Genomic DNA, 14529 nt, shown 5'->3' with positions numbered 1-14529 from the left:
CCCTTCGGGCTGTAAGGCCCCTTAACATGCGCCTGATAATAGCCCAACTCAGGGATGATTTCCTGTGTTCTGGGAAGTTGACTGACATGCGGACAAAAGTTTGCCCCAACTGTCCCCTGGTGCTTCTATCAGAGGATGGAGAAAACTTATGCACAGATGTCCCCAGGAGCACAGTCCAATGACTACAGTTCATAAGGTAAGAATGACAGAGAGAAAAGATCCCTGCAGACAGAATTTCTAGGGGGATCAGAGGAGGTGGTAGAGATAGGAAGTGATGGAGAAGGAGAGGGAAAGACCCTTCAGAGAAGCTTCCTCTAACAGCTAATGCAACCTGACCATCAGCTGGCCTCCGGGTACTGACTAGCGCCCCCCTCTGCTTTACTGCCCAGAATCCTGCCCTGGGAAACACCAACTTAGCCATTTCCTTACTCAGATCCTATTATCTCAGCAGCATTCCTGGTACCCAGTCCACTTTCAGAGCAGAAAGGTCTGGAGAAAAAAAATATGGGAAAGAAGTTGAGCTGCCAGTCAATTTTCTTGACACCATTTGTCTGTTTGTTTGTTGTCAGCTTAGTTTGGAATGGATTTTCTTTCTCTTTTCCTTTTGGTCATAAGGTTCTCTCGCCCAAAATGAAGTATTTTGAAGCTCAGCCCAGCCTGTTCTGAACTGCAAAAGATTGAGTTAATTAACCTTTCTTTGGCTGATTACTTTCAACCTTTTTGTTGGCACATTGGGGAAATGTATTAGTGGTTACTAATTAAAGGTATTGATATACGCTTACACTTCTTCAAATTCTTAGATTCCTAGAACTAAGTTGATTAAGAAAAAAGGTTGGGGGGTGGGGGGGAATATGTGTTGAATTTATGAAAAAGCGAAGCTCTGACCTTATTCTGTAACCTATATTTGTAATTGAATTTTGGGAGTTGAGACCATTTTGTCAGTATATTGACAGCTAAGATGTGTGTTTTTCATGTGCAAGAAATATGATAATTTTACATGTGCCATGTTATTTCGCTCTCTGAATTCTATGAGATAAATGTACATATCAATCCCATATTAAAGGTGAGTAAATTAAAGTTTAAAAGTCAAGAAAATTGCCCAAGATCACAAAGTTAGTGCACACCAGAGGAGGGACTTAAAGTGAGAATCTGTCTCCGAAGACAATGCATTTAATCTCATCAATGCTGACCTAACCATATGACAATGCAGTCATTATTTCTGGAGTAAAAAGGATGTAAAAGAAAAATCCACTTGCAATTCCAGGGTGCATCATTTTTTTCTCACGATTATCCCAGACACTTATTATCTCCACCCAGGAGCAGCTAGGCTGGATGGTCTGGCTCTGGTGTCTCCCCAAGGTGGCAGTCAAGCTGGTGGCTGTGTCTTGAGACAAACAGGGACCTGGGACCTGGGATCCTTTGTTGCAGTCTTGCACCCAGGCCAGACAGATGCCTCTTCCAGCAAAAAAAACCCACGAATTATATGGGACTAAAAACAGTTATCTACATGTGCAGCTGGGGCAAATTATGGACAAGAGTATAAAAAAAGACCAAAAACCCAATTGCCACTTCTGAAGAGCCAGGAGCAATAACAGGGTACTGCACACGCCCCTTGCACACACCACCCCCAAAAGGGTGAGCAAACCATATAAAGTCAGATTCCCCGGACACACCCTACCCTCACTCCTTGTAAGGAAACAGTTTGCCCCTACTCCTCGGGGAGTGAGCTAGCAAGGGAACCTGTTACTTATTTTCACTTTTTCCTGCTACAGCAGGAGCCCCGGTAAAGCCTTGCATGAATTTCTGTTGATTGAAAGTGAAAGTGAAATTCGCTCAGTCGTGTCCGACTCTCTGTGACCCCATGGACTACACAGTTAATGGAATTCTCCAGGCCAGAATACTGGAGTGGGTAGCCTTTCCCTTCTCCAGGGGATCTTCCCAACCCAGGAATCAAACACAGGTCTCCCTCATTGCAGGCAGATTCTTTACCAGCTGAGACACAAGGAAAGCCCTCTGTTGTTTGAGGAAGGCCAAAAACCCTGGTTGGTAACAGACTGAAATTGTGACTAGGGCTACGACACTTGCTCGCTCATGTTGTTGCTTAGTTTCTTGCTGACTGATGGCCAGAGACCTCAGTTTCTCAATGCATGGCCCCGCCCCAGCACCCTAAGGATCCGCATGACATGGCCGCTGTATATGACCCAGGGGGACAGAGTGCAGATGGGAGCTCAGATTTTTTAGAGCCCAGGAGAAACACACCATCAACTCTGCCATGTCCTATGGGTCACACGGATCAGTCCCGGTACAAAGGTGGAGGAGGACTGCAGAAGAGTGTGAATACCAGGAAGCGGGAATCCCTGGGGTTCACCTTGGGAGCTGTCTACTGTCTGCCTTTTCTCCACTGTTCTCTAAACACAGAATGCCTTTACCCTCTTATCTGCCTGCCTTACTTCTACTCATCCTAAAAACTGATTCAAGTGTAATTTTCCGGTAAAGTTGTTGTTTGGTCACTAAGTTGTATCTGATTCTTTGTGATCCCATGGATGCAGCATGCCAGAGGGTGGCAGAAGGCAGAGGACTGAAGCCTTCCCTGTCCTTCACTATCTCCTAGAGTTTGCTCAACCTCATGTCTATTGAGTCAGTGATGCCATCCAACCATCTCATCCTCTGTTACCCGCTTCCCCTCCTGCCCTCAGTCTTCCCCTGTTTTTCATGAGCCTGCTAATTGTTAACACACTGACCACATTATACTGTGAATAATTGTTTATAGGTTGTCTTTTGGATCTCCCAAAAAGGAGAGACAGGGCTTGCCCTTAGAGAATTTACTTTGAGCAGTGATTCCCTAAGGAACCAGAGTGAGCACTGGGAAGAATAAGAGAAGGCAAAAGCAATCCAAGAAGAAACTCTTGAACTGCTCAACCCTGTAGGCAGCTGGGTTCCATCCACTGGGATGGTTAATGACCCAGGTTCTTGGACTCTTTAATCAATAGAAATTGACAAGAGGCCAGGTGAGAAATTCAGGTAAGGCTTTACTGGGATTCATGCTGCAGCACAAGGAAGGGAAAACAAGTAACAGGCATCCCTTGACTGCTCCCTGCTGGGGGTTGAGCTGGTCTCTTAAATGGGGTGAGTCCAGGGATGGATCCAAAGGTTGGACTGGAGGGCTGCCCACCCCACTGGTGGTGCCATGTGCAAGGAGAATGTATGGCACTCTACCTTTGCCCTTGGTTCATCAAGAGTGGCAGTTGAGTTTTTGCTCTTTTTGTATCTTACCGTTCATACTTTGCCCCAACTAAATGCACACAGTTATTTGCAGCCCCTTCTGGTTTCTTTGTATCTGCTGCTCAAGGAGACATTTGTCCAGGTGCAAGCAGTGCAGCCAAGGGTCACAGGTCCGAGCCTGTCTCAAGGCCCTCTGACGGACTGTGTTAAGTGTGCCTGGGATAGTCTGCTTGGAGAAAAAAGAGTATTTACTATCCAAGTCCTCTCCCCCACAGTGATCAAGGGTACATTCAGAGAATATTGGCAATGATGCAAAAATCAAAATTTGTGGGGTATATAGGAAGTGCCCTCAGGATACACCTGTGTGCAGCAGTGGCCAAAACAAAATGATGGGGTGGGAGGATATAGCTGCTGAACATAATGTATGGATCCCAATTAAGGCCAGAGGTAGTGCATCATTTGAGTCCTAGAGTATAGAATAGGGCCTGGTGGTGGTTTAGTCATTAAGTCGTGTCCGACTCTTGCAACCCCATGGACTGTAGCCTGCCAGGCTCCTCTGTCTGTGGGATTCACCAGGCAAGAATGCTGGAGTGGGTTGTCATTTCCTTCTCCAGGGGATCTTCCCAACCCAGGAATTGAACCCAGGTATCCTGCATTGCAGGCAGATTCTTTACTGACTGAGCCACAAGCGAAGCCCCAGAACAGGGCCTAGAAGCTGGAAAACCTGTGGCAAACTATGCAACCATCCTGGAGAATCTTAATTTATTCAACAAATATGTACTGAGCCTGTACTAAGAGGTAAGTACCATGCAAAATACAGATAATCCTGTTGAAGTGATTGACAAAATCATTAGTAATGTACAGGTACCGGCCAATCAATCAATTCCCTGGTGGCTCAGCAATAAAGAATCTGCCTGAAACGCAGGAGCCGTGGGTTCGATCTGTGGGTCAGGAAGATCCCCTGGAGAAGGGCATACAACCCACTCCAGTACTCTTGCCTGGAGAATCCCATGGACGGAGGAGCCTCATGGGCTACAGTCCATGGGGTTGGACATGACTGAAGTGACTAAGCAGCAGAGCAGTCCAGGTACTGGGCAATCAAGCAGTAGGGTCAATTATCCTAGAATTCACTTTCTGAATTCAAACGTGGGGGTCTGGTGATCAGGTGGCCCAGACTCCACCCTCCCAACATAGAGCGCCTGGTGAACTATGGACGGAGGTTCATGACTTTGTACAGAAGACAGGGATCAAGACCATCCCCAAGAAAAAGAAATGCAAAAAAGCAAAATGGCTGTCTGAGGAGGCCTTACAAATAGCTGAGAAAAGAAGAGAAGCAAAAAGCAAAGGAGAAAAGGAAACATATACTCATTTGAATGCAGAGTTCCAAAGAATGGCAAGGTGAGATAAGAAAGCCGTCCTCAGCGATCAATGCAAAGAAATAGAGGAAAACAATAAAATGGGAAAAACTAGATATCTCTTCAAGAAAATTAGAGATACCAACTTTTCATGCAAAGATGGGCTCAATAAAGGACAGAAATGGTATGGATCTAACATCAGCAGAAGATATTAAGAAGAGGTGGCAAGAATACACAGAAGAACTGTACAAAAAAGATCTTCATGACCCAGATAATCATGATGGTGTGATCACTCACCTAGAGCCAGACATCCTGGAACGTGAAATCAAGTGGGCCTTAGGAAGCATCAGTACTAACAACGCTAGTGGAGGTGATGGAATCCAATTGAACTATTTCAAATCTTAAAAGATGATGCTTTGAAAGTGCTGTACTCAATATGTCAGTAAATTTGGAAAACTTAGCAGTGGCCACAGGACTGGAAAAGGTCAGTTTTCATTCCCATCCCTAAGAAAGGCAATGCTAAAGAATGCTCAAGCACAATTGCACTCATCTCACAAGCTAGTAAAGTAATGCTCAAAATTCTCCAAGCCAGGCTTTAGCAATATGTGAACCGTGAACTTCCAGATGTTCAAGCCGGTTTTAGAAAAGGCAGAGGAACCAGAGATCAAATTGCCAGCATCTGCTGGATCATCAAAGAAGCAAGAGAGTTCCAGAAAAACATCTATTTATGCTTTATTGACTATGCCAAAGCCTTTGACTGTGTGGATCACAATAAACTGTAGAAAAATCTGAAAGAGATGGGAGTACCAGACCACTTGACCTGGCTCTTGAGAAATCTGTATGCAGGTCAGGAAGCAACAGTTAGAACTGGACATGGAACAACAGACTGGTTCCAAACAGGAAAAGAAGTATGTCAAGGCGGTATATTGTCACCCTGCTTATTTAACTTCTATGCAGAGTACATCATGAGAAACACTGGACTGGATGAAGCACAAGCTGGAATCAAAATTTCCAGGAGAAATATCAATAACCTCAGATATGCAGCTGACACCATCCTTATGGCAGAAAGTGAAGAAGAACTAAAGAGGCTCTTGATGAAAATGAAAGAGGAGAGTGAAAATGTTGGCTTAAAGCTCAACATTCAAAAAACTAAGATCATAGCATCTGGTCCCATCACTTCTTGGCAAATAGATAGGGAAACAGTGGAAACAGTGGCAGACTTATTTTGGGGGGCTCCAAAATCACTGCAGATGGTGATTGCAGCCATGAAATTAAAAGATGCTTACTCCTTGGAAAGAAAGTTGTGAGCAACCTAGACAGCATATTAAAAAGCAGAGACATTACTTTGCCAACAAAGGTCCGTCTAATCAAGGCTATGGTTTTTCCAGTAGTCATGTATGGATGTGAGAGTTGGACTATAAAGAAAGCTGAGGGGCAGAATTGATGCTTTTGAACTGTGGTGTTGGAGAAGACTCTTGAGAGTCCCTTGGACTGCAAGGAGATCCAACCTACAGGAGATCAGTCCTGAATATCCATTGAAAGGACTGATGCTGAAGCTGAAACTCCAATACTTTGGCCACCTCATGCGAAGAGCTGACTCACTGGAAAAGCCCCTGATGCTGGGAAAGATTGAGGGCAGGAGGAGAAGGGGATGACAGAGGATGAGATGGCTGGATGGCATCACCGACTCAATGGACATGAGTTTGCGTAAGCTCCGGAGGCTGGTGATGGACAGGGAGGCCTGGCATGCTGTGGTTCATGGGGTCACAAAGAGTCGGACATGACTGAGTGACTGAACTGAACTGAACACCTGAATTATCCTCGAATTCACTTTCTTAATTCAAACTTGGGGGTCTGGTGATCAGGTGGCTCAGAATCCACCCTCCCAATGCAGGGAGCCACGGTTCCATCTCTGGTCAATAAGCTAGATCCCACATACTGCAACTAAGAATTCACATGCCACAACTAAAAGATCCTGCACAGTGCAACTAAGATCAAAGATCTGGCATGTCAAAACTAAGACCCAAGGCAGCCATATAAATAAATATTTTTAAAACAAATAAACAAATTTGGAAACAGTTGAACAGTGAGGCAAAAACCAAAAATATTTACACACATATCAAACAATGGACCTTTTAGGACTTAGGCATAGAGTATGGATTCCTAAGATGACTTAGGGAGCCATCAAGAGAGGAAAAAGGAGAATGGTCATTGAATACACATACAGAAGGAAAAGGCATTTACGGGTAAGAGGGAGGGTGGCGAGAAATATTGCACATGAAAGCCCAGATCGACCATTTCAAAATGGATGGGCCATTCCTTGACATGGCTGGAAATGAATCAGAAATACAAATAATAAAAGTCTCAAGAATTATCGAGCCTCAAGATAGAGAAGTACAAGGTACAAACAGCATATAAAGATAGGATATGCAGGGTCATATTAAAGATGTGAAACTTTATTCTAAGAAGTGACTAAAAGGAAAGTTTCATGCTCCTCTATCATTTGCATGCCAAGCTTCTGGAAGGATTGCACAGGAACGTTTATTGGTCAAATAAATGGACAGAGTTTAAACTTTTCATTTTAAAATGAACAAACTAAATCTTGGACTTCTATTTCAGATTGAGAAAATTTCAAGACACTGTTCCTTCCACCCTACCTAAGAAGGGAAAAAGGAAAAGCTCTAAAATCATTTTTTCAAACCTGTCAGAGAGTTAAGGACACAAAGAAGCCTAAATGAACTAAGGCTTAGAAAGCAGCCCTCTTTCTGGGAGAAAGGAGAGTTGAGGCTGCCCAGCCCCAGTGGAGGGTGGAGGAGGAGACTCCTTTAGGACAGGACCTGTGCTGCAAGAGAAACTCAAAGATGATTTATAGACCAAGGAACATAACAGACAGAAACTCGGATCACAAAGGAAGAGTACCAGAAAGGGTAAACTTGTGAGTAAACATAGAACTCTTTTAAAATTATCATACTATACTGTGTGCATGCTTAGTCACTTCAGTCATGTGTGATTCTTCGCGACCTCATGGACTGTAGCCCACCAGGCTCCTCTGTCCATGGAATTCTCCGAGCAAGAATACTGGAGTGGATTGCCATTTCCTTCTCCAATCATATTATACTAAATTTCTTTAAAAGAGCATTGATTAAGACAAAATAATGAGAGTATTTTGTAGGATTTATAACACATCATGGTGCCGATTTAAAAGGAACGCACAACATGAGTGTTGCAAGTTGTTTTACTTGGGGCAAAATGAGGACTGCAGCCTGGAAGACAGTATTCAGGTAGCTCTGAGAAACTGCTCCAAAGAGGTGGGGGGGGGGGGAGGCGGTCAGTATATAAGTGATTTTGGTGAAGGGGCAGTACATGCAATCAAGCATGTATTTTTTTGCAGAAGGTTTCTGCTAGTCACAAGGAGCAGCAGTAGTCACCATGAAAGATTTTAGTGCTCTTATAGATATAAGAGGATACAAGTATTGAGCTCATAAAATCAGCTTCTTGAAAATATCTAACTATCTGAAGACCTGTTCTGCCAGTTTTTCCCAGAGCACAGAGTACCTCATTTCTGCTCTCCACCCTGAACTCCTTTCAGAGTGTGTTGAAAGTCAGCAGCTGCAGCAACACATAGTTTAATCTTTGTAGAAGTAGATGGCAAGTGCCAATGGCAAGTGTTAATTTGTGGTTGACAATGGTGGAAAGAAATGACTAGAGCATAGAGGGCCGGAGGGAAGTAAATTTAACTCTGATGTTACAAATTCTTACACAGGACAGATGGACAAGTGAGGCTAACAGAAACTAAAAATAGCAAATGATAGACATAAACCCACCACAGTGATAGTTATATCTAAGTATACAACAACAACAAAACAGGAATTGAAAGACGGTATCTAAGAAAACGAAGGAAGACCCAGCTATGTGTTGCCTAAAGAGATGTCTTTTCAAATAGAAATGCAAATTGGTTGAAAGTAAAAGGAGGGGAACTGATCTAACATACAAACAATAAGCAAAGAGGAGCTGGAGTGGCTGTGTGAATATCAGACGAGGTAGATGGCAAGACAGAAACTGTGTTAAGAAGTAAAGAAGGACTGGACTTCCCTGGTTGCCCAAGAGATAAGAATCCATCTGCCACTGCAGGGGACACTGGTTCGATTCCTGGTCCAGGAAGACTCCGCTGCCACAGGGCAACTAAACCACAGGGCAACCATGGGCTACAACCACTGAGCCCACACCCAGTCACAACTACCAAGCCCACCAACAGCTAAAGCCCGTGAGTCTGGAGCCTGTGCATTCCCTCAGAGAGCACACGCTCCCCACGACCAGAGAAAGCCCACCCAAAGCAATGGGACCCAGCACAGCCAGAAATAAACAAGTAAAATTATACTTAAAAAGGGATAAAGAAGGATATTGTATACTCATAAAAGAAATTTATCTAGAACACAGAAATAGTCCTAAATAGGGGAAATGTTGACTCATAGAACTTCCAAACACATGAAGCAAAAACTAACATAACTGAAGGAATAGACAAATTCACAGTAAGAGATGTCAATGTTAGCTCAGTTATTGATAGAACAATCTAGGGGCAAATATTTGCAATGCACCTAAGTGATAAAGGACTTGTATCTAGAAGATACAAAGAACTCTTACAACTCAATAATAAGACACCCCCCCAAAAAAAAAAAATCCACTGTGAAAACTGGGCAAAGGACTTAAGCAGACACATCAAAGAAAACACAGTAATGGACAATGAAAAGAGGAAAAGATACTCCCTCCCATTGGTCACCAGGGAAATGAAAAATAAAACCGCAGTCAGATGCCATTACACATCCACTGGAAGATCTAAAATTAAAAAGATTGGAAATGCCATGTCGCCAAGCATGTAAAGGCGTTGGAACTATGATACAATATATTGTTAATCAAAGGTAAGAGGACTTAACCAATTTGGAGAGCATTTGCCCTATAACCCAGGAATTCCAGCCATTTAACAGGAGAAATGGAAACCAGTGCTCACACAAAGCGGCTTAATTCAGCATAGTGCAAACCCAGAATCAACCCGATTGTCTGTCACCAGGGAAATGTAGAAACAAATTGTAGTCTATTGTGGTACACTCATATAATGAGATACCGATGCTGCTGCTACTAAGTCACTTCAGTCGTGTCCAACTCTGTGCGACCCCATAGACGTCAGCCCACCAGGCTCCCCCGTCCCTGGGATTCTCTAGGCGAGAACACTGGAGTGGGTTGCCACTTCCGTCTCCAATGCATGAAAGCAAAAAGTGAAAGTGAAGTTGCTCAGTCGTGTCTGACTCTTAGCGACCCCATGGACCACAGCCTACCAGGCTCCGCCAACCACGGGATTTTCCAGGCAAGAGTACTGGAGTGGGGTGCCATTGCCTTCTTTGATAATGAGATACTAGAAAGTAATAAAAAAAGAACAAACTGTATTCGTACCACATGGATGACTCCTTTAAAGACACTATGCTGCTCAAAAGAAGCCAGACACTAAGAAACTATACTGCACAAAATCCAAGAACAGGTAAAACTAAAGTGTAGGGCTAGAACTCGGGAACGGGCTGCTCCTAGTGTGAGGACAGAATTTCTGGAAAGAGACGTGAGGGGGCTTGCTAGAGGGATAGAAAATGATCAGTAGTTTATCTGGGGTGGAAATGACTTGAGTCCATGTCCCTGATACATGAGTGTCGAGTCCATTAAATTCAATAAGAATAGTAAGATCTGTTTATTGTATTTACACAAATCATACCTCAGACCCCTCCAGCCCCCTAAAATTAGGGAACTTCAAAGCCTTTACATTAACCAAATAATGTAATGATCTGGTTATTGCAATAATAACAATGCTGCAATAATGCCCAAATAACCCCAGGGCTCAATGGCTTACAGCAGCAAACACTTATTTCTTGCTCACAAGTGTGCAGGTTGACTGGTCATCCTGTGGGCTGTGTCCTCTCTGGGGGTTCTAGAAACTGCCCTGGGCAAGATCTTCTCATGACTGATGGAATAGAAGGGTAGTGGGCAGTGAGAATCCTTAGACCCTCAGCTTTTAACTAGCATCCTGCCATGACCACCGTCCATTGGCCAAACCCAGACATCTGGGCAAGTCCAGAACCCCGGGAAGGATACCCCACACCCATGAGCCAGGACAAGGGTGGACGGGGGAGGAGAAGAGTGGATACACCTGAACCACAGCCTCCCCACTGCCAGGCTTTGTAAGAGTGGGGACAAACCCAAGTCTTTCCTGACAGCTAGCCCAGCATCTCTGCATCAGCCCACACTGTGTCCGTGTGGTCTGGAAGCCAAGAGACCACAGCTGTGTTCCAGAGGAAAGTTCCAGCACATCTTCACACTGACTGCCAGAGAAGTCTGTAAGTGTGAAAGTGAAAGTGAAGTTGCTCAGTCGTGTCCGACTCTTTGCGTGGAGGCTACAGTAGCCTACCAGGCTCCTCCATCCATGGGATTTTCCAGGCAAGAGTACTGGAGTGGGTTGCCATTTCCTTCTCCAGGGGATCTTCCCAACCCAGGGATCGAACCTGGGTCTCCTGAATCGCAAACAGATGCTTTACCATTTGAGCCACCAGGGAGGCCCCTAGAGAAGTGTGAGGAGATCAGAACCACAGCGCTCCGTGCAGATCTGACGGAAAGCTGCTCCCTGGTTTCCCTGGTGCTGGGGAAGCTGCCTCCCTCCCAGGGAGACACAGCGCTCAGCATCTGCACTGGGAGAAGAAACCTCTGTTAGTAGAAAGAAATGCAATACAGCCATCTAATGGATCCCGGCTGCCATAGGCCGGCTCTGCTTCCCCCGGACCACCTGAAGTGGATGACAACGCCCGTCTGAGCAGAGGGGTCCACGGGCAGAGGGGAACCTGCAGAGCTGGGGACAGAGGTGAAGGGCTGTCACTGGCCCGTTCAATGATTTACAGCAGCTGCTCTTCGACTCTTTGGGGGGCAGTATTACCTGACCTCAACCCACCCCAACATAAACACCCAAGAAGGAGCATAGACAAAACTCTGTTCTACAAAAAGCAAAGAAATGAGGCTGATTTTCACCCAGTTACACCTGGTGGAGACCAGGCCCGGTGAGGCCATTTCTGCCATGAGTACTTAGATAAATCAACCGGAAAGAAACTTCAGCTTCCTTGTCATTCTGGGCATGCTGAACTGTCTACTCCCTGGGTAACCGTGCACATAGAGTCAGCCCAGCAAGTCCTCTGAGTTCCTTTCCAGAAAATCGTGGTCTGGCCCCAGGCAGGATCTGAGCTCTCCCCCATGCTGGTGACTGTAGGCATTTGTCCACGAATCCAGTCAACTGGAGAAGTCATCCAATCCTGTCCACTCATCCAAGGAACAGTGACTGCTCACCTGCTGGATGTCAGGAGCTCTGCTCAGCCCTCAGGCTAATGCTGTGAATGAGAAAAACATGGTCCCTTCCTGCCCAGAGCTCATACACAATAAATGAGATAGATACTGGTGAAGCAGCTTAAGTGTGATGGGAGGTGAGGAGCAGAATTTCCAAGGGGTCTTTGGAACTTCAAGAGGTGCAGGACGGACTCCCATGTTATCATAAGGGTGGTCAGATCATTTAAAAGGGCAGTGTTACAGGGTCCTGTGCTTCATGCTTTGGCTGCAGTATTTTTTGTTTTTGTTTTTCCTGAATGCTTCAAATTCCACAATCTTCTGTAAGCCTCCTCCTGCTTCTTATGGTTTCAAGCTGAAGAGCATTTGAAGGCACTTATATTTTTACAAGCCTAAGTGGGAAAATTTACCTCTGGCCACACCCTATGGAGGACAGAAACAGTTTGGGGAATCTCAGGGGCAGTGACTGAGGCAGCAGTGACCCCAGAGACCACACCCAGGCCCCTCGTATACTCTCCCCTCTCTGTCAAGACTGAGGTGGATATTGAGCATCTTCTTCACATGCTTGTTGGCCATCTGTATGACTTCTTTGGAGAAATGTCTATTTAGGTCTTCTGCCCATTTTTGACTGAGTTGTTTGGTTTTTTTTTTAATAGTAAACTGTACGAGATGTTTGTATATTTTGAAAATTAATCTCTTCTCAGTAGCACCGTTTGCAAGATGCTCAATATAGCTAATTACTGGTAAGCCGCTTCAGTCGTGTCCGACTCTGTGCAACCCCATAGATGGCAGCCCACCAGGCTCCTCTGTCCCTGGGGTTCTCTAGGCAAGAATACTGGAGTGGGTTGCCATTTCCTTCTCCAGCTAATTACTAGAGAAATGCAAATCAAAACTCCAGTGGGGTGTCACTCACCTCACATGTCAAAATGGCCATCATTAAAAAGCCTATAAATAATAAATGCTGGAGAGGATGTGGAGAAAAAGGACCCTCCTGCACTGTTGGTGGGAAGGCAAATTGGTGCAGCTACATGGAGAACAGTATGGAGGTCCCGCAAAAACCAAAAGCAGAGCTACTGTGTGACTCTGCAATCCCACTCCTGGGCATTTATCTGGGGAAAAACATAATCCAAAACCAAACACGAACCCCAGTGTTCACTGCAACACTGCTTGCAATGACCCTGGTGGCTCGCATGGTGAAGAATCTTCCTGCAGTGCATTGCAAGCGACCAGGTTCAACCCCTGAGTTGGTAAGATCCTCTGGAGAAGGGAATAGCTACTCACTCCAGTTTTCTTGCCTGAAGAATCCCATGGACAGAGATGCCTGGTGAGACATGGTTTATAGTGTTGCAAAGAGTTGGACATGACTGAAACAGCTTAGCCCAGCACAGCCAGTAAGATTGCCTAGAGAATTCTATGGACAGAGGAGCCTGACGGGCTATATAGTCCATGGGGTCACAAAGAGTCGGACATGCCTGAGCAGCTAACACCGCCAGTTTTCATTTTACAGTGAAATAGATAGAAAAGATGTAGTACATATACACAGTGGAATATTACTCAGCCATAAAAAAGAATGAAATAATGCCATTTGCAGCAATGTGGATGGACTATAGAGAGTCATACTGAGTGAAGTCAGTCAGACAGAGAAGGAGAGATGTCATATGACATTCCCTGTGTGTGCAATCTAAAAAGAAATGATACAAATGAACTTACTTACAAAACAGAAACGGACTCACACGCTCTGAGAAGCTTATGGTTGCCAGCTGGGGGTGGGGGAGAGGATGGAGAGAAGAGATAGTTAGGGAGTTTGGGATGGGCATGTACGCACTACTATATTTAAAATGGATAACCACAAGGACCCACTGTATAGTACATGGAACTCTGTTCAGTGTTATGTGGCAGCTTGAATGGGAGAGGGTTTGGGGGAGAACGGATACATGTGTATGCCTGGCTGAGTCACTTCACTGTTCACCTGAAACTATGATAAATTCGTTAATCAACCGTACTTCAATACAAGACAAAAGTTTTAAAAAAATTCAATTTTGTTTTTTACAAAAGCAACTAAAATTAGAGTTACCATATGATCCTAAAATCCCACTCCTGGGCATATATTCAGTGAAAACTCTAATTCTCTAATTCAAAAAGATACAAGCACCCCAATATTCACAGTAGACCCACTGTTTACCACAAACAAGACAGGGAAGCAGCCTAAATGTCCATCAACACATGAATGGAAAAAGATGTGGTATACATACAATGTAATACTGCTGCTAAGTCACGTCAGTTGTGTCCGACTCTGTGTGACCCCATAGACGGCAGCCCACCACAGACGGCAATCCCCATCCCTGGGACTCTCCAGGCAAGAACACTGGAGTGGGTTGCCATTTCCTTCTCCAAGGCATGAAGGTGAAAAGTGAAAGTGAAGTCGCTCAGTCGTATCTTCATGACCCCATGGACTACAGCCTACCAGGCTCCTCCATCCATGGGATTTCCCAGGCAAGAGTACTGGAGTGGGGTGCCATTGCCTTCTCCAATGTAATACTACTCAGTCATAAAAAAAAAAAGAATGGAATTATGCCGATTGCAGCAACAT

The 14529-nt window shown here is 44.8% G+C and overlaps 1 non-coding gene across 1 annotated transcript; it reads right to left on the bottom strand.

The window, feature by feature from the left end:
• Positions 1-11095: 11095 nt before the first annotated feature.
• On the bottom strand, positions 11096-11167 carry TRNAR-GCG. The gene has a single exon. It is a non-coding gene; the product is annotated as a tRNA-Arg (tRNA).
• Between the last annotated feature and the right edge of the window lie 3362 nt (positions 11168-14529).

Source organism: Cervus canadensis, chromosome 10 (assembly GCF_019320065.1).
Source record: "Cervus canadensis isolate Bull #8, Minnesota chromosome 10, ASM1932006v1, whole genome shotgun sequence".
NCBI lineage: Eukaryota > Metazoa > Chordata > Mammalia > Artiodactyla > Cervidae > Cervus > Cervus canadensis.
Note: the sequence above shows the minus strand (reverse complement) of the source record. Positions and strands in the feature narration are given on the sequence as shown.